General features: G+C 40.7%; 1 protein-coding gene and 1 non-coding gene across 5 annotated transcripts in view; both read left to right on the forward strand.

The window, feature by feature from the left end:
- HLCS (holocarboxylase synthetase) overlaps positions 1–15,007 on the forward strand; it is a 264,092-nt gene that overhangs the window by 205,792 nt on the left and 43,293 nt on the right. The gene's annotated exons all lie outside the window — the stretch shown is intronic.
- LOC143648968 (U6 spliceosomal RNA) lies at positions 13,336–13,442 on the forward strand. The gene has a single exon (XR_013158861.1). It is a non-coding gene; the product is annotated as a U6 spliceosomal RNA (small nuclear RNA).

The raw sequence follows: 15,007 nt of genomic DNA on the forward strand, positions 1-15,007 counted from the left end.
TTGAGTATTTCCTTACTCTCTGGCACAAGATGTCCCAGGCACAGCTTTCATCCAGTGCTGGAATTGGCCATTTTTACATTTGTACAAGGAGCCCTGGTTCCTTGCAGTGGAGAATGATATTTAGAAATGAAGATCTGGGAACTTCTGCTTCTGAAAATGACAGACCTTATCAGACAACTCATGCCTCTAGAAAATAACTATGAAAACTGGGCATAATAGAAAAAGCGGCTACCAAAAGTCACTGAAGAATGAACAGAAAGAAGCAGGCAGTCTCTGGTGGGAGTGCATCCTAGGGAAAGTGTTGAGCTGGAGCTACACAAAGAAAGCCCAGCACTAAGTGCAGTCAGTGCAGTGAGGGGAATGTCAGAGAGAGGATCTCCACATTCTATTTATGCACATCTTTGACGACTGAACCACACGTGTGGAATGGACTCAACATGCCAAATAACAGCAAAAGATCCGAACTGAGACTGGAGCTGCTGCCCCAAAATACTGAGTTGGCAGTCAGTGTCTGGCCAAGATAATTGCCAAACAAAAGAAAAGAAACAACCACAACACTCATCAAAGAAAAAGGGAACAAAGTCCAGAATCTCCAGAACTGAACATTCATCATGCCCAGGATACAAAGCTAAAAGACAACTTCCTCAGAAGAAAGGAAAATCAACTAATCTAGATATTGGAAACAGCAGAAGAGAATTTTACAGTTGCCATGGTAACTATCTTAAATGAGGTAAATAATATATGTTCATAATAAATGAAAAGATAGGGACTCTCACTGGAGAAATAGAAATTATTTAAAAAAAAAAAAAAGAACCAAGTAGAAATTCTAGAACTGAAAATACAATATCTGAAATAAAAAATTCACTGGGTGGATTTAACTGATGAATGAAAATGACAGAGAAGAGAGAGAAAAAACAGGGAGAAAGAAATTAAAAGAAATAATATCTAAAACTTTCCCAAATTCAGTGAAAAACAAGAATTTACAGATACTAGATGCTTGAGAAACATCAAGAGAAACAATATTAAGGAGGCCGTGGCAAATCCTTCAAACTGCTGAAAACTAAAGATAAAGAGAAAACCTTGAAAGTAACAAGAGGAAAAGGGTACTTTACATACAAAGGGACCACAAACCAGTTAATAGCTGACTTTCTCATCAGAAACCCTGGAAGCCCCCTGAAGGCAGTGAAAGAACAGTTTTAAAGGGCTGAAAGAAAACAACTTTCAACTCAGAATTCTATATGCAGTAGAAATATCCTTCTAGAATGAAGGGGAGGAGTTATTGCTGAGCACACATGGAGTTTCTGTAGAGATAATAGGAAAGCTTGGATAATGGATGTCAGTGATGGAAGCACAGCGTTGTAAACGTAATACACCACTGAACTGTACACTTGAAAGTGGGAAATTCTTAGCTGTATATATGTTACTAAACTAAGAAAGTTTTTTTTTTTTTTTGAAAAAGAAAGAATGAAGGAAAATAGGCCACTTTCAGATTAAAAAAAAAAAATTAAGTGACTGTGTGACCGGCAGCTGGGCATCACAAGCAATACTAAAGGAACTGCAAGCAGAAGGGAAGTGGTTCCAGAAGGCAGCCAAGATCCTTGGGAAGGAATAAACAGCCTTGCAAATGGTAAATGTTTAAAATGCAAGATACCATTTTAAAAAATTTGTGCTGCTTTTCTTAATTTCTCTATTAATTATCTACATATTTAAAGAAAATTTGTAACACTGTGTTGTGGAGTTTATGACATCTGTTGATGTGGCATCTATAGCAAAAAAGATGAGTATAGATATGGACTTCTTCATTTTGCAAGATTTATTTATTTTACAAGAAGTTACTACAGAACTGACTGTCAGTGGACTGTGAAAAGTTGCAACATATATTGTAATCCCTGGTACAACCACTTAAAAATATAAAGAAATATAGTGAAAGGGCCAATAAAAAAGTAGAAATGGATATTCAAGTAAGTTTTTAAGGGCAAGAAATAAGGAACAGAGAAACACATTTAAAATTTTTTTTAACCCATCAAATGAATAAAGAGAACCTAATTTTTGAAATTAGGTTAAATAATATGAATTATTAGATAACCGTTTCAAGTTGTTTTTTAATGCAGTTTTATTGAGATATATTCACACACTATACAAACCACCCAAAGTACACAATCATGGCTCATAGTATCATCACAAAGTTGCACATACAACCCTTTGATCAATTTTAGAACATTTTCATTACTCCAGAAAAGAGATAAAAATAAAAAAGGAAACCCAAATCCACCCCATACCCCTTAACCCTCCCTATTATTGATCCATAGTATTGGGGTGGTACATTTGTTACTGTTGATGAAAGAATATTAACATGCTGCTTTAACTATAGTCTCTGGTTTGCAAAGATACATTTTCCCATATACCCCTCTATTATTAACTCCTTGTAATAGTGTCATACATTTGTTCTAGTTCATGAAAGAACTTCCTAATATTGGTACAGTTAATCATGGACATTGTCCACCACAAGATTCCTGTGTTACACGTTCCTTTGTTTTAACCTCCAACTTTCCTTCTGGTGACACCCATGACTCCAAACTTCCCCTTTCCACCACATCCACCCACCATTCACACTGTTAATTACTCTCACAACATGCTACTGTCACCTCTGTCCATTTCCAAACTTTTAAGTTCACTCTAGTTAAACATTCTGCACGTATTAGGCAACCTCTCCCCATTCTTTAGCCTCATTCTATATCTTGGTAGCCTATATTCTATATTTCGTGTCTATGAGTTTACATATTAAAATTAGTACATATCAGTGAGATAATACGATTTTTGTCCTTTTGTGTTGGACTTATTTTACTTAACATAATGTCCTCAAGGTTCGTCCATGTTTTCGCGTGCTTCAGGACTTCGTACCTCCTTATAGCTGAGTAATATTCCGTAGTATGTATATATCACATTTTGTTTATCCATTCATCTGTTGATGGGCACTTAAGTTGTTCCATCTTTTGGCAATTATGAATAATACTGATATGAACATCGGTGTGCAGACATCTGTATGTGTCCCATAAAAATTTTTTTTGAAGAACATTTATTAACAGAAAAATGCTGACAAATGTTGTGAAGAAAAAAATTAACAGATTACTCAACCAATATAGTGTGATCACAATTTTTTTTTCTGTTTATATTCACACACGCACACAACAGAGAAAAAATTTAATGGAAATATATCCAAATGCCTCTTGGTGATAGAATCCTGAGTGAAAATGTTTTAGTCTTTTTCTACATTTCCCAAATTTTCTGCAATGAAGATGGGTAATTACAGATTTCTTTTTTTAGCTATTGCTGGTCTGTTGTATACAGTAATGCTTGGCTTTTGTATATTCTCATTTTGTACACCTCGCTAAATTTGTTTGCATTTTAGTGGCTTTTAGCTCATCCCTTTAGATTTTCTAAGTATATAGCACGTAAGATAGTCATCCAGGTGTATGAGATATTTTTGTGTCTACAACCTGCCATGTGCAATGGAGAATCCCAGGGAGCATTTAGGCACTAACTGCTGGATCTTAAACGTTAGAGATTGACACTAACCGGACACATATCTGTTTTCTCAGCCCCAGAGCAAGGTCATTGTGAAGATGAGATGTGATGATGGATGTAGAGTCCTTGACTCAGTACCTGACCATCACACACTCTCAACAAATGTTACTCATTATTGGGAGGGTGTGGCTCTTGGCACATACTTTCCTGATGGAGAAAGGCAGCAGCCACAGCAGTCTATGAACAGGGTCCAAAGAAAGGATGAACCCCCAGAGCCAGCCCTCAAGGGGTCAGCTCTGGGCAGCTATGAACTTGGTCTTTAAAACTCCACACTGATATGATGGTACTCATCTACATGGTCCCTCAGTAAATGATGAATGCAATGCCAACAATGCTGATGCCTGGCCCAGCTGCACAGTCTCAGTAGGCCTCCTGTTAAGGAGTCAAGCAGTAGTGCTCTAGGTGTATCCATGAATAGGGAGTCTTCCTGGGGGAGGCATCCTTTGAGAGGGTTCCTAGGATCCCTGACTCCTGGAGTTCCTGTCCTAGTGGAAGCCCCCACTCCTGAGTGTAGGTTGGACACAGTGGCTCTCTCCTTACAGATAGAATATGGCATAAATGACGGGACTCTACTTCCAAGTGCCATCGTCTTGCTCACCTTTTCTTGCTCTCTCTCCTGGAGCCCTTGCACTGGGGTCACGAAGCAAGTGGGCAGGCTGAGAGTAGCACTATGAGAGGCCCATAGGCCAGTGGCCAATGAGGCCCTGAGGCCTGCTGGCAGCCATGGAATCAAGCTTGAAGTGGATCCTTCTCCAGTTGAGCCTTGAGATGACTGTAGCCCAGTCACCTTGACTACAGCCGCTTCAGAGAGCCTAGGCCAGTGGCACCCAGCAGAACCATGCCCAGATTGCTGACCCACAGAAACTATGAGATAATAAATATTTGTGGGTTTAAGCCACTAGGTTTTGTGTTCATTTCTTATGCAGCACTAGAGAACTAATATGTTCTCTTAAGCAATTTATTATCTCTGCTGACTTCCCCCACCTCATCCCTTCTTTCCCTTCTTTAGTCTCTGGGGAATTGTTCTGCTTTCTCTGTGGCACCTTTTTTAGTTTTTACATTTTTCATCAAGGTATCAAGCGCCTTTTCTGCCCATTTTATCCATCACACTATCTTGCTTTTTAGCCCATTTTTGCTATGCTAACAAATGATAACAAACTGACTATTGCTATGATTTAATATAGTTCTTTGGAAACCTCTCCTGTTCCTTTCAGAAGTCATAGAAAGATGTGGCTTCATGGCATTCTAGAGCCAAGGAGCAGTGGCTCGCAGCCTGCTGTTTGTCCTTTCCTCCCATTTCAAGGATAATATCACACACAGGGTCCCTGGTTGGGTTGTGCACCCTGGGCCAGGGCCGTGAGACAGTCTATTACTCCTGGGTCGCTATCTCCTAGTCCCAACCCCCCAACCCCCACCCCCATCCATTACCATCTGCTGCCTGTTGACTTACTGAGAGAAAATGGTTAACAACCCTCTGACCTAGAGTGCCCTCACCTGAATATCAAGACCCTTGGATTCTGGTTCTCTCTTGGCTACTGCTTTGCTGTGGGGGGCCAGAATGTGTCTTTATGCGTAGTTTCTGTATCTGGAAGTCCTGGACAATGATAATTACCATTTCCTCTTCTTCAAATGAGCTTTAAGGAAAGAATTCCTCTGTAAGTGGTAGAAAACGAGAGTTTGATCCTTTAAATCTGAGCAGGATGACTGTAGTTTGCAAGCAACAAGAGATTATCCCTGGTCCTGGGAATGGTTATGGGGAGGGAAAAACCCATACCTCACCTTATGAAAATATTTGCCAATTGAAAATCAGCTCCTCCTAAATTGCCTCTTTATTCATTTGGCTCACCCTTGACAAAGGGAAGCGGTGGCAATGGACAGCTCAGCGCTGTCTTCCAAGGCCTTTGGGGCCTTTTCACACCACTGCCGCCTCCATGGAGGGTCCCCCAGTGCGGAAAATTAAGTCTCGGTAAAAGTAGACTCTCGATTTTACCAGTAGGTCACGGAGAGCCCCTCATCCCTTGGCAGCCAGCAACATTCTTATTATACTTCATTTATCTGCGGGGGAAGGCGCGGGAGGACCAGCTGGGCCCCTGTCTGCACTCATCAGGAGTTAATTTCCGAGCTAGGTGCTGCGGTCATGAACAGATGCAGAAGGAACCTCGGTGGTCCTGCCAGACTAGAGGGGCCTTTCATTAGCAGCAGTGCTCAATCAGACTGCTTAACCCGCCTTGGAGCCGGAGAGGCCATGTCCTTCCCGCCGCCCCGCCCGTGCGCTCCGAGCACGGCCTGGCCTGGGCCTCCGCTGTGACCCGGAGGGCAAGGATGCGCCAAGGGCCAACCAGACGCATCCCCCAGGGAGCCCCGGAAGGCGCTTTTATTTTTGGCACCGTAGTAAGGATTACCCCAGACGTTCCTTTCCCCACTTTAAATTTTGAAAGCGTATTTATCTTTGCCAACTTCATGTCTCCCAAGCTGGACATCATGCTGGCTTGCTTTCTTTGCTATATATAAATCCATATTGTTATGTTTCTGTCCCACCCTCGGCTGACAGTCATGTGTTGGGACAGCTTGGTGGAGGGGAAGTCAGAATACCTCTCTGGTTTTGAAGCCCTCGACAGGTAGCCTGACCTCTGGGCATTGCGGTTTGGTGGGCCACAGAAATGGAGATGATTTTGTCTGCCTTGCCCACCCGCAGCAGAGCTGGTGGGAAGGTCAAATAGTAGAAACAATTATACCAATACAACGTGACATTCCTGGGTGCCCGACCTAGGGGCTTTAGTTTATACTTGTTTATCGTTATAGCCAACGGAAGGTTTTTATTTTAATGGTCAAAGAGACTATTTCAAAAACCTGGGGTTCTCGGTCGATGTTTTGGACTGGATTTGAAATGCTATGTTGTATCGCAGCTTTGAATAAATAGCAAATAAATATACGCCCTTCCCCAGTTTTGGCCTCCTGACTCTAATGTGCCTCGTAAACAATGGAGGGAGAAGGAGACGGTTGACAGGGTTTTAACTCAGCTGAACGTATGACATCCTGCTTAGTCAGGGGATACTCTTGGCACCTCTTAATAATTTGGGGAAGTGAGGGTGGACCCAAGGTTTCCCCATTGCTTAACCATGGCGGGTCATTTGGGGATAGTCCGCTGCAGAGTTCTGGGGCAGATCTCTTGGTTACCCACTGAACGGACCTAGCACCTTTCCTGACTCCAGCCTTAACACAGGCTGCTCGAAATCCCTTCTGAGGATCATCACCTCGTCCAAAAGCAAAATCAGAGGCACTCTCCATGCCCTTGTAGACAATATGGACTGCCACTTGGGAGTTTACAAATGAGTAGTAGTGGAGCACAAGCTGGGAGCACTACAGTGGGCCTGGGGCCCGCCTGGAGGAACCAATGCCTGCCCGGGGCGCTGGCCAAGCCTCGGCCACAGGAGTTAAACCAGGCCGGGGAGGGGCGCTGGCAGAGCATCAGTCATTTGAGGTTGAAATGCTTCACCTGTTAAAGGTTACTGTAAATTTCAAGCTCTGCTCTTTATTTCCTGGGGAGATCGGGAGTGCTGTGTCTTGGTGTAATGAAGCATTATGTTGCTATAGCAAAAAAGGAAACCACTCCCCGACTGGAATTCAGCCTCACTGGAAACACATGGTCTGGCGAGGTGGCACTCTTGGGAGTGAACATATATCTATAAATATATATATATATCGACACAAGCGTGTGCGCGCAGCCACCACTCCCGATAGGGAAGCTGAGCCCAAATTGTCCATTACATTGCCTAATTCTACCTGATGGTTTCCCAAATGCTTGTTTGATAATAAATCCTTCTCTGTATGGCAGGCTTTTTTTTTTTTAACCTTACAAGTATTGGGGGTTTTCTTTCTTTTGGGGGGAAACACAAAAATGATTCCTATAGAATAATTTTGATGCAGAAAAAAAGAATTGAAATTGAGGAATAAATCGATCACCATGGCTCTTGCAGCCAAAATCTGTGCAAGAGCCTGAAGCTCCAGAAAGGAGTGCTGGGGTGTGAACTAGAACCTTGGCAATAAACTTGTGGACACTTGTTGCCCTGTGCAAGAGTTTCTTAAATCCAGATTGAACACTGCACATTGCTCCTTGTTTTTAAAGGATAAAATCATTGTTCGGTAAATGTTAGGTAAATCTATTCTGTCTTGCCCATGGTTTTAGTGGAGCTTTAGATGGAGAACATGGCTTGCCCTCACCGACAAGCGTGGCCTTAGCGTGCTGGGATTATGCTTTGGTCTCTTTCGCACAAGGAAGACTATCCTGTTGGTTGAGGAAATTTTGCTAAATGGCTACTCCCATCTCCAGCTCAGTGTCCTGGGAATGTGTTCTGACCCGTCTTCAAGCTCCATTCATCTAATTGTTACCATGACAACAAATGTTACACGTGGAATACACAGCATTACACGTGGGATTTATTTTCAGTTAAAAGGAGAGGGTTAAGACACTCATAGGTACTTAGTGGCAATTGCTCAAAGTTCTTTCCCATCTCATTTTTCCATTTAATCATACTTATCCATATCTGTACCTATGTCTTTGACCTTCAAAATTAAGAATTAGAGGTCTTACTTCAGGGTTGATGCCAAGATAATTCCTCTTTCATTTTTGAAACACTTCCTGAACTGGCTAAAATGTGACTGCTTAATAGTAAAAGATTCTGGCTGGTAAAACTGTTCCATTGATCCCACCCCAGTGAATTATATAGGGATCCTGCCTTTTTTTTTACAGAATTACAGTCCATTGAATCACATTGAGAAGGAAAAGGTGTAACCCTAATTCTGTTGAAATATCTTCTGTCATGGGAACTCCGTTGTTCTTGAAGTTAAAGACAATGTGAAAAAGAGTGGAAAGGGCTTGTGGTTTGGATTCAGAAGCAGGATTTAAATCTTAGCTGTGTCACTCATCTGCTTGGGTACTCAGTTTACAAATTCACTCTTCCAAGCCTCAGATTCTTTATCTGGAAAATGGCAATGACAATAGCAACTCTCCAACCTTTTTGTAGTGACAAGTGAATAATAAGACATAATTGACATGTTCCGTGTGGACATTTGCAAATCAGTGCAAATGTTAATTACACATGTTGAGAAGGTTGTCATCACATAAAAAGGAAAGCCTTATGTGATGACCAGCCCGGTCTCATTTTCCTCCTGGGTGCACCTTCTGCCCTGTCAGCCCACTGCTGTATGGCTGGCCAGTGGAGAAGATGGACATCAAGTATGCTTCCTGCAGGCCTGGCCTATCCAATTCTCCCACTGTCCCTTTCCCTTTTCATGGTAGTTTTAAGGACATGTAGGAAAATAGCAGTGTCACAGTTGGGACAGGTCCTATGGTCCTGAGCTAGCATATGGAGAAGAGCCTCCCGACTCTTCTTAGACTCAGGCCACTATGGCTGGGTTGTTCCAGCCAGTGTTAGCCTACCCTGATTAGCCACAATTTTGAAAATATTGTTTGCTACTGTTTGCATAAAAGAAAAATTGTATTTTTATATAACTTACATTATATCCAGTAAAAATATAATATGTTGTTAAAAGCTATTGACATCATATAATTAATCCTACAAGTTGAAATAAAATCAACCTGTCTGCAATTTTTGTAAATGGATGCTAATTGCTCACAATGAATCAAATCCTTATCTTAAAATTGACTAAATTTTTGTAGGTGCTTGACTAAGGGAAGTTAATAGAGCCACTGAGAGGTGGGTCCATGCTAGAAACATTAATAATATAATAATAATAATAATAATAAAAGACTATCAGCCATTAAGTACTTATCACGTGCCAGACATATGGTGCTAAGAGCTTTGCAGATTTTATAGGTCTGTACCTTGACAAGAGAAAACAGATGTGACTCGTGTCCACTGTATTCGTTTCTTCTTTCAACATATTTTTATACTTTTGAAGATGAAATTATAGGACAAAGCTTGTTTTGTCCTTTTCTGGGTTGGCATACCCCCTTTCCCATGGATATAATAGAATACTGCACAGACTTATTGAGCTATAGGAGCTAATTGTGTGAGAACATGATTTCTAAAATGTCATAGGGCAGGCATCTTCTAACAATTTCTAAAGGATCGTTGCAGGTTGAAAATGACACACATCTTAGTTCTGAATTGGGTGTGTTTTGTCTGACAGGGATAATGTGGGTAAATTGTTCAGGGGCATTCATGACTTGCCAGTGGCTAACCAGTCTATTCTTTAATTGCCTTCTATAAAACATCCAGAGAAAAGGTGTATTCCACTTGTCTCATATCATCTACATTAACCATCCAAGCACTACATCCACAATATAATTTCCACCCAGATAACCATTGTCATCGATAACATGGCCACAGCAGTCAGAACTGCTTTATAAGTAATTGACTTCAGGTTTGTAATCTTACCTCTTTCCTTCAATACTGCTCTCTACCCTCAAGACTATATGGACAGAATTTGTACCCTGAAGGAAAGAAATTGCACCTAATCCTGAATTTACTATTCTTGGTGGGTCCCCTAATAAACCTGAGCCTGTATCTGGATGTTGTTTGAGCTGGGTTGTTTTAAGATAAGAGATGAAGATGTAATGGGAACCCTGTATTTTGTGCATGCTTTTCCTGTACACCCACAACTAGTATAATAAAAAAAAATCTACATCAGAGAGCTGTTGTGGTGATTAGAGATAATATGTAAAAATTCCTAGCACAAAGAAAGGACTTAATTCTTATGGTTGGCTCTTTCCTACCTTTGGGAATTAAAGTGGTGGGCAGCAGCTACCTACTCACACATAACGGGGGTCCCATATTACTAACTGCTGTGAGATATTGGCCAAGCCTCTTAATATCCCAAGGCATCCAGTTTCTAAGCTGCAGCCAGAGACCTTTTTAAGAAATTTTAACTTAAGTTTCCTGAAACTTCTAGAAGGAAAGAGAGCATATTGAAAGAAAAATAAATACGAGATGATGTGAAAGGGATTTCCAGATCCTCTCTGAAGATGAGAGTTAATTTAGCACAGTATTAAAACATCAGCCCTGGGACCCCAGAGCCAGATCACCTGAGTTCCAGTCCCAGCCCAGATGCCTAAGTGAATCTTAGTTTTCTGGCCTGTAAAGTGGAATAGTTATAGTACCTTTCTGCCTCCATCTTCCCTTTACTAAAACAGGGTAAACAATAGTAGTTTCTGTAGAAAGGAGGTGAGAACAGTTGTACCGCATCAGATGCATGAGCTATTCATGTAAATTGCTGAGACTGGTGCTATAGGTCTGAGCACACAGCTGTTCTTGTAATTGTCATCCTACTACTGCATCTGTTCCTCATGTCATTTCAAAGGTGATTTCAATGGAAAGCTTGATAACATAGTCACTACTTTTTCATCTTATTGGACAAATATCTGTTACTCTTCCTGTGTCTGTTCACGGAGTATTCGTGGAGCAGACGTGACTGCTGGGCACTGTGCTTAGAAGTGAATTCCAGGTATGCCCACATCTATAGTTTCTGTTTTCAGCAGTGTTTTGGTTTGCTGAAGCTGCTGAAATACAATATACCAGAAATGAGTCAGCTTTTACAATGGGGAGTTCTTAACTTAAAATTTACAGTTTGTAGGCCATGAAAATGTCTAACTCACAAGACGTCAATAAGACAACAAACACCTGGACTCTGAAGGCAAACTGTTGGCATCCAAAAGACTTCTGTCACATGGAAAGGCACATGGCTGGTATCAGTTGGTCCTTCGCTCCTGGGATTCATTGCTTTCAGTTTTTGTTTCTAGTGGCTTCCCCTCTGAACTTCTGTGAGTCCTCTTTTAGCTTTTCTATCTGTGGCTTTTTCTTTAAACTTCTCTGAGTGTTCACCTGAGCTCACTGGGCTTTTTCTGTGTGTCTTTTATCCTGTTATAAAGAACTCCCATACAGGAATTAGGACCCACTTTGAATGGGGTGGGTCACATCTCGATTGATATAACCTAATTGAAAGATCCCATCCACAGTAGGTCTGCACCCACAGGAATGGATTAAAAGAACATGGCTTCTGGGGATACATAACAGCTTCAAACCACTATAAGCAAGGACCCCTTAAGGTACTTCACTGCAGTCCTCTTGGATGATGTAGCAGTGGGGTCAAGCTAGCCCCTAGTCTGTGGGATCATTTGGGCTCAAGATAATCTTTCCAGAAGAATTTTTCTTGCATTCTCTGCAGCTGATGTTAAACACATCTAATAAATGTAGAACCTTCCATAGGAAAAGAGATGGCTGGATTTTCTTCACGGGCCTTGTGTTTCCACACAGTTACAGTTTACTATTATTAGGTATTCACGTACAATCCTGTGGTGATGGCTAGTTACTGTATTCCACTTCTCCAAGTCAGAGATGTGAGGGTTAGGAAACTGGAATGGCTTCTGGAGCCTCCAGACTGAAATTGGGACTCTGTTTCATGGAGTTCAGCTTTTGGCCCCTAAGAAACCTGGCAGATTTGCATTAGATGAAGATGGGTTGAACTGGCACTGCTGATGATAGGAACCCAGAGGTTGAAAAACACTCTAAATTGATGGCTTCCAAGTTTATATCTTCAGTTTCTCCCCTGCCCTTCAGATTCTCACATTTATTTGCTGTCAGGATGCATAATTAAACTATAATTAGATGTGGGGGGTGCAAGGGTAGAATTCTCGCCTGCCATGTGGGAGACCCAAGTTCGATTCCTGGCCCATGCACTTCCCCCAAAAAAAAAACAAAAATTCAACAAATGGTGCTACAATAACGGGATAACACATGGAAAAAGAATGAAATGTGACCCCGGCCATACAGCATACCCCCTCCCTCAAAAAAAACCTGAAATTAGATGTGGATATCAAATTTTCTTTTCTTTTCTTTCTTTTTTAACATTTTTCTTTTCTTTGTATGCTGTATGATGGGGGTCAGATTTCATTCTTTTCCCATGTGAGTATCCTCTTGTTGCAGCACCATTTGTTGAATTTTTGTTTAGTTTGGTTTATTGTCTGTTTGCTTGTTTGTTTGGCAAGTGCATGGGCTGGGAATCGAACCTGGGTCTCCCACATGGCAGGCGAGAATTCTACCACTGAACTACTGTCTGGACCCACTGGGTGTTAAATTTTTACACATCCAAGAGACACCTTAAAAAGAACTTGCCCCAGTAATGAAGGTAGGGTGTGTTGGTATCAGGACAGAAATATAGATCAATGGAACAGAGTAGAATGTCCAGAAATAAACCCACATGTATATATGGTCAATTGATTTTTGATAAAAGTGTCAAGGTCATTCAGTGGGGAAAAGATAGCCTTTTTAGTAAATGATGCTCAAACAACTAGATAGCTGTATGGGAAAAAGTGAATCTCAACTTCATACCATACAGAAAAATTAACTCAAAATGGATCACAGATTTAAATATAAAAGCAAAAACTATTAAACTTCTAAAAGAAAACAGGAGTAGAGAAATATTTCCTAAACAAGACACAAAAAGCATGAACTATTTTTTAGAAAGTGATTAAATTAGACATCATCAAAATAAAAGTTTTTGTTCTTTGTAAAACATAGATAAGAAAAAGCAAGCCATAGACTTGGAGAAAATATTTGCAAAATATATAGAGGGCTTGTAACCAGGATATATAAAGAACTTTACAACTCTATTAAGAAGACAACCCTTCCTTAAAAAAAAAGAGGGAAAAGATCTGCTAAGACACTTCACCAAAGAAAATATACAGAGGCTGAAAAAGTACATGAGAAATGCAAGTTAAAACTACCATGAGTGCTTGCTTCGGCTGCACATATACTAAAATTGGAACAATACAGAGAAGATTAACATAGCCCATGTGCAATGATGATATGCAAATTCACGAAGCATTCCATTTCTTTAAAGAAAAAATAAGCTGCCATGAGATGCGATAAGAGGATATTCACATGGAAAAGAAAGAAATGTGACCTCCACTGCACAGCATACCAAAAAAAAAAAAAAAAACCTATGTGAGCTACTACTGCACACCTATTAATAGGAATGAAGATTTTTTAAAAAGACTATTGCTAGGTATTGGCAAGGATGTGAAGGAACTGGAGCTCTCACACCTTACTGGTGGAAATGTGATGTGATGTAGCTATTTTTGAAAACAGTATGGCAATATTTTATAAAATGAAAATGTACTTACTATGTGACCCAGCAGTGCTGCTCCTAGGTATTTTCCAAGATATATAAAAACATGCCCACACAAAAACTTCTATGTAAATATTCATAGCAGCATCATTCATAATAGCCCCAAATATTCATCAGTTGGTGAATGGATCAACAAATTAGTGGAATACTATCCAACAATATAAAGGAACAAATGTTAATGTATATAACAACAGGCTGAATCAAAAATATTATGTCAAGTGAAAAATCCACAGTCCTTACCTGTGTGAAAGTGCTATATGATTGCTGCTTGCTGCTCTCCCTGCCCCCTCCCGCGCCCACAAACCTATACACACACACACACACACACACACACACACACACACACACACACACACACACACACACACACACACACACACACACACACACACACACACACACACACAGTGCTCCAGTCGCCTGGGCCTCCTTGCCAGGCCTCAGACACTTCAAGCACATGCTCCCCATCTTAGAACTTGAGTCACTCTCCCCTAGCTCTTTCTTACTCTCTGTTCCTTTGGGTCTCTGTCACATAACTTATCAAAGAGGCCTTCCCTAACCCTCTTTTACAAAATATAAATTAGCGTTCACTACTCCTTCTGTAGCCCCCTTGCCTGAAATATTGTGTATTTATTTGCATACTCCTCCTGCCCGAATGTAAGCCTGCTGTTTACTGCTCTATTTCCCAGTAAATGCTCGATAAATAATTGCTAAGTTCGTGCACACATACGCCCCATTGGAGTAGAATGAGACTTTGTGTTCCTTATGCCATGTCCAGACCTAAATCATTGCATTCCATGGTAGCCTTTTCACTCATTCATGTTCCTCTCTGACTCTGACTCAGTTTAGCTTGGAAGAACTGGTGAAACCCACACCAGGAATAAGTGCGCCTGTATCTACTATCCCATATTACACATTCAAGTGGATTAGGTGGGAAAATCTTAATAGCATTTTTGCAAAGGTTAAAATAGAGCTTCTTACACACGGGATTTCTCAAATCTCACTGATTCTTCATTCAGGTTTCTCTCTCCCAATTTATGAAAACATATGGCAAAGCTAAGAGAAACTAATTCTAACAGTGTATATAAAATATACTTCATCTCTATATGAACAGCTGTGGATAGTGGGAACCATTATTGATTTTTTTGACATTATCACCCTGTAATGTTGCTGAGCATTTGTTTGTTGTTTTTTAAGCCGGATTGAAAGATCTTTAGACATAGCACGAAATACTGTCTTTGGATAGCATAGACATAAATTATGTAGGAACAAT

This window comes from Tamandua tetradactyla, chromosome 10 (assembly GCF_023851605.1).
Source record: "Tamandua tetradactyla isolate mTamTet1 chromosome 10, mTamTet1.pri, whole genome shotgun sequence".
Classification (NCBI taxonomy): Eukaryota; Metazoa; Chordata; class Mammalia; order Pilosa; family Myrmecophagidae; genus Tamandua; species Tamandua tetradactyla.